This window comes from Emydura macquarii, unplaced genomic scaffold (assembly GCF_026122565.2).
Source record: "Emydura macquarii macquarii isolate MOO-44397 ecotype Brisbane River unplaced genomic scaffold, CSIRO-AGI_Emac_v2 contig_3062, whole genome shotgun sequence".
NCBI lineage: Eukaryota > Metazoa > Chordata > Testudines > Chelidae > Emydura > Emydura macquarii.
Genome location: NW_027133199.1, coordinates 2,342,372 through 2,353,410, shown reverse-complemented (window position 1 = coordinate 2,353,410; position 11,039 = coordinate 2,342,372).

Genomic DNA, 11,039 nt, shown 5'->3' with positions numbered 1-11,039 from the left:
ATGAAGCTGAAAACAGGTTAGGTTGAACAAGAGAAACTTTATTAAACCCTGTGCACTGCTCTGTTAATGTAACCGAGTTTCACAGATTCAAAATCAGAATGGACCATTGAGATCATCTAGTCTGATCTCCTGTATAACACAGGCCATGGGACGTCCCCAAAATAATGCCTAGATCAGACCTTTTTTTAATTTAAAAACTGAGTGATAGAGAATCCACCACAACCCTTGGTAAATTGTTCCAGTGCCATATGTTTACACCTTATTTCCCGTCTGAATTTGCGATTTCCACCCATTGGATTGTGTTAGCTTTCTTTGCTAGAGTAAATAGCCCATTACTAAATATCTGTTCCCCATGTAGATACTGAATGACTAATCAAGTCACTCCTTAACTTTCTCTTAGTTACCCTAAGTTACCATCTATTTAGCTTATGTCTACACTGTAATTAAAAACCCACAGCTGGTCTGTGCTAGCTGATTCGGGCTTGTGGGGCTTGGGTCAAGGGGCTGTTTAAATGCAGTATTAATGTTTGGGCTTGGCTGGAGCCTGGGCTCTAAGACCCTGGGAGGTGGGAGGGTCCCAGAGCTCACTCTGCAGTCTGAGCCTGAACATCTACACTGCAATTAAACAGCCACACAGCCTGAGCCGCATGAGCTCTAGTCAGCTGGCACAGGTCTACCACAGGTGTCTAATTGCAGTGTCGACATACTTAGTCTATCCTAAGACATGTTGCATAATCCTTTAATCATTCTTGTTGCTCTTAAGAACATAAGAATGGCCAGACTGGGTCAGACCAATGGTCCATCTAGCCTAGTATCCTGTCTTCTGATAGTGGCCAATGCCAGGTGCTTCAAAGGGAATGAACAGAACAGGTAATCAAGTGATCCATCCTGTTGGCCATCCCCGCGCGCCAGTTCTTGTTATGAGAAGAGTAGATAATTCCTTATTTACTTTCTCCACAGCAATCAGGATTTTAGAAACCTCTAACATATCCCTTTTTAGTCGTCTCTTTTCGAAGCTGAAAAGTCCCAGTTTTTTATTAAGCTGTTCCATACCCCCAATAATTTGTTGCCCTTTTCTGTACCTTTTCCAATTCCAATATATCTTTTGAGATGCGGTGACCAGAACTGCACACAGTATTCAAGATGTTGGCATGTCATGGACTTAGATAAGGAGGCAATATGATATTTTCTGTCTTCTTTCCTAATGATTCCCAATATTCTGTTTGCCACTGAACACTGAGTAGATGTTTTCAGAAAACTATCCACGATGATTGCAAGATCTTTCTTGAGTGGTAACAGCTAATTTAGACCCAATCATTTTATATGTACAGTTGGTATTATGTTTTCCAATGTGCATTATTTTGCATTTACCAACATTAAATTTAATCTGCCATTTTGTTGCCCAGTGTAGAAGATCTCCTGTGGTGGGTGGTGCTGGTGGCGCTCCCTTGCTTTCAATCTCTGAGGGAGGCCACACTTCCTGGGGCCTGCACCCTGCAGGGAGCCCAGAATAAAGGGGCTGTCTACAGTTAGCAGAGTGAGCCTTGGTTTCAGGTCCTGTGCCTTAGAGACAGTAGTCTCTAGCCCTTTAATAAAGCTATCACATAGTTCAGGGCCCTGACCCTTAGGCAGGGCAGGCAGGGAAATGGGAATAGTCTGGAGCCTGGCATAGGGCAAGTAGACAGTTCTGAAGTCCTTGGGCAGGGTGGGCATCACCACAGGAGCTGTCTCCAGCACTAACAGGGTGAGCAAACAGTCTGGCAATGGGGGAAAACAGTCTCTAGCCCCCAGAGGGGTGAGGAAATGGTCCAAAACCCTGGCCCTAAGGCAGGGCGAGGCAGTCAGTCAGAAAGGAAGCAGTCTCTAGCCCTCAGCAGGGCAAGTAGCTAGTTCCACACCTGGCCCTACACCAGGGCGTGGCAGGCAGCAGGGAACAGGCTCTGGCCCTCAGTGCGTGATCACCCCTTGGTCAAGGCGGGAGGGAGGGAGTGGGATGCAGGCCCACCCATCTCCACTGAGTCTCAGGCCAGAGCCCTGTTAGTGATGGGGTGTCCCGTCACTGGGTCAGCAGGGCTCCAGCTGAAACACGCTGCCTCAGAGTGAGCGCAAGCTCAGCCGGACTGTAGTTGGCTCCCCTGGGCTACTTTCTTCCTTCCTCCCTCTCCCTAGAGTATCTGGTCTTCTGAGCTGTACCCCAGCTCCTCGGGGTACTGTGTCCAAGGGAAGCTCTTTAGAATCTCTCTGCCTCGTCACTTGACAGCAGGTCCGGGAACTGTTCAAGTCATCTGCGGAGGGCAGCTCCTCTATATATACAGGGTCCTGGGGTCCCCTCCGAGCTCATGGAGTTGGCAGCTCGGGTAGCTCCTCCAGGTCCTCGGGGCCACAGGCAATGGGCAGCTACGGCAGCCTCTCATCCGGGTCACAAGATCTGGGGATCTCCTGCGGCTTGCCAGGTTCAGGCAGCTCCCCCAGGTCCTCAGGGCCCCACACCGTGGGTAGCTCCGGCAGCCTCTCCTCTGTGGAGCAGTTGGGTATGGCCCTGGGCTCAGGACACAAGGGAGAGGTGTTCTTCTCCCTCAGCTGCTTGGCCCTGACTGAGCAGGCAGGCCTGGCTTTATACTCCTAGCCCCCTCTACCTGCTTCCAGTCAGATGGTATACTTCTGGGTTCCACGGCTGTCCCTCACTGTCAATGTTTGAGGGAGGCCACACCTCCCAGCTACACCCAATCACTGATATATGGGTTCCACTACTGCAGCCAAGTTTGGACAGAACTTGATCAGAAAATGTATCATTCATATGAAGTGCTGTACCCTTTCACATCCACTGGACCTGGTGGGTCTCTGGATGCCTTGCTCTTGTTTGGATCCACTTTCAGTCCCTTTGTGGAGAGCAGGTATCTAATGTATATCACCTCATGCTGTTTGAATCACATTTTTTTTCTTGATTGAGTTTTATGTTCTTGTCCCTGCATTGCTGTAGAAAAGCTTGTAGTTTTCTGTCATGGTTTTATTCAGCTTCTGTATCATTGGTCCTTTTACCTACAATGGGGAATATCATCTGCAATTATTTTCACCCAGCCTTCCTTCCAGCACTCAGCTGAGTCTTCTCTGGAACATCTCTGGTGCTGGACTTGTGTTCATCGGTATGCACAACCAAATGGTGTGGCAAAGGCCCTCAGCATGCTGGATTCTTCATCCAGGCTTATGTACCAAAACCTGTTCCTCACATCATGGACCATAAAAATTCTGGCTTTGGAGAGTTCTGGCAAGACGTCTTTAGGTGTGGGGGGTAGATAGAGGACTCATTTCAATGCCCAATTTAGTGGCTTTGGGTCTATTTAGATGGCCACCAAGCTGCTTACCCAGGTTGTACTGACCTGTACAGATGTAATGATACCTCTGCTCTGCAAACTTTTGAGCTTTTTGTTTATTCAATTACGTAGTTCCACTAGAATTTTTCTTCGTGGTAATCACATGTTCCACTGTAGGGTCTACTTCCAGTCACAGCATTCCTTCAAGGCACCATCCCTTTTGAAAACTTCCCCTTATGCTTTTAACATTATCTCCATTGTCCATAGGACTCCCCCTTTTGCATCACAGCTATAAAACTCTGATGTTGCAGCTTAATCAGATCTGTGGTTTGTATAGCTCTATTCCTAAATAGAGGTCTGTAGTGCTTACTATCCACCACCACAAACTTCAGTTGGTACCGCCTGTTTTTTGGGTTAGTTACTATGAGATCACATTTTCCCATGGGCTGCATTATGCTCTTATTGCATGTTATCAGATTGCACATGCTTTTTGGAACGGTTATGTGTGAGTCCAATTTGCTCTGAGGAATCATATTGCAGGAGACCCTGCTATCCAGCCGAATTCACACATGGCATTTCCCTATTACCTTTTTTGAAGGCATGGAGGTTGGTATTGTCCACCAGATTGAAAAGATATGATCTCAGACACAAGGAGAGAGTCATGATGTCATCACCGCCATCTAATGTGCCCTTTCTTTTAAAAATCTGACTGAATCTTTGAGCTCTTCCTCTGCACTTGCACACACTGCTAAAATAGGTTCATTTCCCACTCTTGACAACCCACCTAAAGGAAATCATGTTGCACGCACGCACGCACACACGCACGCACTGCTGCAATAATTTTAGCAATGTACAGACAGGCAGAATTAATCCTCTTCCTCCAGGGCATCTACCAGTGTGACAGCATGGTGCAGCTGTAGAGTCAGACGTATATACCGGTTTCAGAAAAGAAGAAAGTGCTGGGAGCATGAAGCAAAATCTGATCTGGATCCATATCAGACCAATTTGTATACCAGTGTAAACTTTCAGTTTTTTGTTATAAAACTGAGCAGAGACTCTATTACACAACATTTGCTGGATAGAAAATGAGATATGCCTTAGTTCCATATGTACGCTGCATCCTGTTCCTTTAGTTTATTTTCTGTTTTCACTCCAATGGTACAATCTATTTACACAGAAGAAATAGTAACAAATAATATATTACATATTAATAAATGGCCAGGAAATATGACAATTTCCTGCAGTTTATTCTGTTTTTCCTTTATGTGGAATAATACTCTTTAAATTTGCTAATTTACAGAGGCAAATGTACCAGTTTGTAATGTTAAGGCTTTACATGCTTTTCTATTTAAGGAACAATCTTTTATCTGTTAAACTAACTCTTCACACAATTTGTTCCACTGCTTTACTAATGTGGTAGCTACATTATTTAGAAGCCTTTGCAGAAAAATGTTGGGATCCAAAGGGAACCCTTCTGTTCAAAAGTGCATTAGCTCTTTAAATTCCAGGACAAAGGAGTTCATGTACAAATGGACATTCCAAAAACATACCATAGGCATTAAAATCACATTCAACGAATCACTGCTCCAGCACTTGTCATTTGCTTTGATCCCTACTTTAGCGATCCTGGATGCAGTCCAGTAAATTCTAAGAAGTATTTAGCCATTTTACTTCATATCTAAGGGTGTAATTATGGTCCTATTGATGTCAGTGGCAAAATTCCCATTGATTTTAATAGGGCCAGGATTTCACTCTGAGAGTCTTCCAGGAATGAAGGACATCTGCTGGGGGTGAAAAAACAGGGAGGGAGGAATCTGTGAAACTAAAATTACTTAACGAATAAGTATTGCACAGAGAGCATTTGATAGTATTTAGTGAAATTCTAGAATTATCAGTAAATGAGAATCTTGAGGACAAGATCCTGCAAATAGCTAGATACATGCTTAATTGTAAGCATGTGTAAAGTTAAGCCTGTGCATAAGAGTTTGCAGAATTTGACCTTAGTTAAGTTCGAGAGGGGTAGCCGTGTTAGTCTGTATACAGCAAAAACAATGAGTCCTGTAGCACCTTAAAGACTAACAAATTTCTGCAGGCATAAGCTACAGGACTCTCATTGTTTTTTGTTTTGACCTTAGCTTTTTCTTTAATATTACTTTCCTGAACAATATGAATTACTAACTATGTGCTAATGCTTCTGCCTCCCCTACATGTGTTGCCAGGCACAAAGATTCCAATAAAGAAACGGTTGATATCCACTGTTAAACAGAACATTAACCTAATGAGATTTGAAAATGTAGCATGGTTTTTTAACTTCTGTACAAGTTCATTCCGAAAAGAGTAACTGAAGTTGCCTTGTTATAAACCCAAATAGATTTATAACTTGTCCTTTGGCTCAATCTTCTCCTGATGAACACTAAAATACAGTTCATTCAACCACTTGTCTCCTGCCATCAATCAAATCCACATCTTGACTCTGTGCAGAGGGCTGAAGAAATGTTAGATTGGTGAATATTTTCCAATCTGGAAGATCAAGATTGCTCAGCTATTAGTAGACTAAGTTTGGTGTGCTCCAAACTGTCTGTCTAGTCCATGTCGTCTGTTTATTCCTTTGCCATGCCAATTGGTCAATACTTCAACTAAGCGGATGCTTCTTTGAAAATGTTTGAATACATACGCAGTCTGAATATTTTTCAAAGTTTCTTGAAAGCCATTTAGTTCCATGGGAGAGACAGCTTTAGCAAGCTTGAATCCTGGTTTTTCTTCAGACAACTGGTAGTGCAGAGCTAAAAGCAGAGAGTCCAAATAAAGCAACTACTGGCTTTGTCTATACTTGCAACAGCATGTAGAGTATGTGTAGCTACATGCCACAGTGAAACACAGGCTGTGTCCATGCTGCAATGTGTAGCTAGCTATGTGTGGCAGTGAAAGGCTCTGGCAGGGAGATGCAGCAGGGAAAGGCTGCAGAAGTAGGGGAGCTGCCAGAGCCTTTCCCCTCCAGAGCCTTTCACTAGGGCCTGCAAAGGCTCTGGAAGAGGGACCCTATACTGTTAAAAATAGCAGTGTAGACATGGGAGACTGCACTTGGGCATGTAGAATCATAGGACTGAAAGTACCTTGAGAGGTCTTCTAGTCCAGTCCCCTGTACTCAAGTCAGGACTAAGTATTATCTAGATCATTCCTGAGAGGTGTTTGTCATTGGAGATTTTTGAGAGCAGGTTAGAGGTTGTGGAAACTCTGTCTCCAGGCAATTTAGTCCAGCGCTTAACTACCCTGAGAGTTGGAAAGTTTTTCCTAATATCCAACCTAAACTGCCCTGGTTGCAGTTTAAACCTATTGCTTCTTGTCCTATGGTCAGAGGTTAAGGACAACTTTTTTCTCCCTCCTCCTTGTAAGTATTTTTTTATATACTTGAAAACTGTTATGTCCCCTTTCAGTTTTCTCTTCTAGAGACTAAACAAACCCAGTTTTTTCAATCTTTCCTCATAAGTCATGTTTTCTAGACCTTTAATCATTTTTGTTGCTCTTTTCTAGCCTTTCTCCAAGTTATCTACATCTTTTCTGAAATGTGGCACTCAGAACTGGACACAATACTCCAGCTGAGGCCTAAATCGGTGTGGAGTAGAGCGGAAGAATTACTACTTGTGTTTTGCTTACAACATTCCTGTGAATATAGCCCAGAATGTTAACTTTTTTTGCAACGGTGTTACACTGTTTACTCAGTTTTAGAGAACTGTTTAGGGTACATACCCTAGGATTTCAGCATGTCTGTACAGTATTTGCCTAAGCACCACACTGCTATTTACACTGCATGTTCACCTAGCACAGATATATGTACTTTGTGTGTATGTTTACAGTGGCATATAGCCACGAAGGGAGTAGTAGTGAAACTCTACAGTGTATTTATGATGCCTGTTCAGTGCTGGAATACAACAAACCTCCAGTGTGCCAGCAGAGTGCCAGGTGTACTGAGACTCTGAGGCAAGTACTGTAAGTGTTTCAGCTGTTGGGTCTTGTAGACAGTAGCCCTAGTGGGGTCCTAATAACGACTCAGACACATGGCTAATGGATGGGATATTTTACTAGGGCTGGCAGAAGAGAGAGAGGTTGTAAATACCCTAGGTACAGAGGCTTAAATGGTTACAGTTCAAAATAGTGTCTCTCTCATTGGGGGCCCCTCTTCACCATCTCCTTGCCCAGTTGCTGCTGCTTTCCAAAAGTGCCCAGTTGCTTCCTGGATCAGGGTCCTTCCTCCTATGTGGCCAGGAGGAAGGAAATGTGCAGGGGGAGGGAGCTGATGGGACTCGTAGTCTGATGCTTATTCATCACACTCTACTGTAGATTCATCTGGGTGATGGGCTGAATTTATCTGCCATGATCCTGTTTATAAAGCTCTATTTTGCTTTCTAGTTCAGCTACCACTTTCTGAGCACCAACCATTATTATGATGAAACGGTACTGAGCAGTTTCACTATGCTGCTTGAGCACTTCTGTTAGATCTTTGATGTGAGCCTGTTTTGAGCCAATGGCTCAAGCATGAAAGAGTATTTTATGATGAGCAAGTTCATGATGAAAGACCACACACACTTTTCTTGCCATTCTGGAGCAACTGTCACATCCTTGACCAACTCTTTTGGAGAGGTTTTGCTCCAACTCAAATACCACTGAGATTTTATTGGCTGTGGCTTCCACATGCAGTTCAAATCTTGAGATGAACCTCAGTAAGATGGGGATTTGCGTGCTTTAATGCATCAAACCTTACTCCCAATGTTGTTTTTTCTGTCAGTCACATCTGCAGTTACATCAGCTACAACTGAAAATGTTGCTTCTAAAACAGCATTTATCACTACCTGAACACACTTCAGTTGCTTCATTCTGGATGTGGGAATGTTTCATGCTGCAACTGGAGCAGTTTCCAAATGCTTCCATAATAGTTTATCATCTGCTTTCACCAATGTGGAAATTAAATAGTTCTTGTGCAATTCCTGTGGAGCAACACTTGCCGTGGAGTGCATGTCTTGTGCATCACAGCGAATGATAGTAGGCACAACTGGGTGCTTTGTTCTTGATCAGGAGATCCAGGAAATTGGTTACACACTCATGGGAATCTCCACGGCACTTAAGGTTTATGGGATTTCCTTCTTCACTGAAGTCCTTGTATTTGATCTTCTGGAAATGAAAGCACCTTGGGTTACTTTTAGTTGGAAAGCAACACAGTGCTGGCAAAGAGCTCCTTTCAGAGTGAAGAGTAAGGAAGTCAAGGTGAATACGAGACAAGTCAAGAATAAAAAAAACAAAAACAAAAACAAAACTCGTCACTTTTTAAATCACAAAAAGCATGTAGAGTTCTTACCTTAATAAAGAAGTCCTATTTTAATTCACCAGGTGGAATCTGGCTTGCATCATTCCCAGCATCAAGGCAGGCTTCTGATTCTTAGCTAAATATCACTGGTGCTTTGCTCTGCAGTGTCAGTTCCTGTTGATCTTCATTTTCAAATCTCTCAGTATAGAATCTGTGACTATTGTGTCTCATCTGTAGATTTCTTGGTTCTGGGAAATGGTCAATCAAAGGAGTTAAAAATAGAATATGTTGGAATATTAAAAATAAAAATGGGATCTTGAATTTTTTAATACTGGAATTTGCAGGGATCTATTGAGCTAAATAAATAACAGTAAAAGGAATGTTTTAAAAAAATCACACAAGCCACTAATGTGAAAACGAGAGCTGCACAATTTTAATTACATTAATAATCTCTTTAATTGAACACATTGAATTAAGGAGCTCATATAGGACATGGTACATCCATTTCTCTTAAAATCCCTACATTTCAATCCCACCACAGAAACTCCCCATCTGCTTCAATATCTCAGGACCTCATTTCTGCCCTGATTTTTGCAGAATTGGTCAGAACATGTTAAGGGTACGGGTAAGGGACTACAAAGCTGGTTTCTAGCTCTGAAGTCTGAGCTCCACAACCAAAGATTAGAATAGTACCACTTGGAGTAGGTGTTGCTTTCCAGACTCCCATTAGTGTCTGAGAGGACTGTTTTCTGTCTTCCATCAATATATTCATTGTAAAAACATCTGGGCTGGCCCATTGGTTTAACTTCCAAAAAGAAGCTTTGGAAGCTGCTTCTAACCTGTCAAAGTGGAAATACTCCTGTCTATATATTCACATTGGCACTGAAAACACAATATTAAAACAGTAAAAAATTACACCCAAAGGAGACAGTGAAGCAAAACAGAAAACTACAGCAAAATTCTGAGAGAACTATTTTTAAGAAATAAAGCATTAACTCTTCAAAGTTTACAATTCTTTGAAGAATAATTAAAGGGGCTATTAATATCTCTTTACCCCTCTGTTCAAAAGCTTGCTGACTTCTTCAGAGAGAAGTCTGGAAGTAGAGCTGTGTGAACTACAGATTTTGTTTTGCTGGCAACTCTGAAAAATTGGGGGGAAAAAAAGCTACTTACAAATCGAACTGAAAATATATTTTTCCCAAATTTTTGCCAAATCAAAAAGTGAAAAAATTGTTTTCAGTTGAACAAAATGTTGGTTTGACTGAAAATTAAATATTTTTTCTTGATTTTGAGCATTTTTAACATTTTAAAATGAGAAAATAATTTTTAAAACAAGCCATTTAGAATAAAACTTTAAAAGTTTCAGTCTGAATTTTAAAATGAAACATTTTTTTGATTAAAGTTTTTTTTTGATTGAAACAACTTCGTAAAATCAATACAAGTTGTATTGCTGTAACTGCACTCCCCCCCCCCCCCCCCCCCCCCCCCCCCCCCGGAAAAAGATTTTGGTTAACATTTTTTTGCCCAGTTCTTCTAGCTAAACCTGTCAATCTCTCCTCCCCCAATAAAAAACAAAACCCCCTCCTCCCCTGTGACCATTATTGAGGTTTATTGCCTGCTCTCCACCTCCTCTATTATTCCGTACCTCGCCATCTCCTTACGTCCCTTGATCCGGCTCTTAACCCCTTCCTCATCTTTTTTTTAAATTCTTACTGTCCTCTGACTCCTCACAAGAAAAGCATGCCCCAGTCCTCCACTATGTCAAAAGTCATCCCTTGATCTCACCAGTCTCTCCAACTACCTTCCCATCTCTTGTCTCCATTTTTCCTTTAACTTTATAAAAAGTGTGATTTACAGTCATTGCCTTGACTTCCTCTTCCCCTGTTTCATCTTGGATTTCCTCCACTCTGGCTTCCTGGATGTATCATTTGATTGAACATGCTCTCACTAAAACTTCTAACCCTTTTCTGACCAAATTTCAGAGTCTCTTTGCTCCAGCCTTCTCCTCCTGTCTGCACATTTGACACTGTTGGCACCCTCCGTGTAAACATGTTCTCCTTGGAATTTTTGTCATACTGTCTCCTCTCCAGATTCTCTAACCTGTCTGGCCATTCAGCACATCTTTTTGGCAGGTCTTCTGACTCCTTTTCCTCTCTCCCACTGCCTATTTGAATACCATTGAGTCACTGGCTCCTTCTTATTTTTACTTTATACCCTCTCTTTTGGTGATGTGCTCTTCTCCCCTGGCTTCAACTTACAGCTCTACGCTAATGACTCAGAAATGTTCTTATCCACTCCTGATACATTGTCTACATTCTTCCAAACGCGCATCTCACCAGTATCCTCACTCTGACTCAGGAGCAGGCCCACAACCTGGGGGTCATCTTTTTACTCCACCTTTCCCCTTGTCCCATCCATCTAAGCTATAT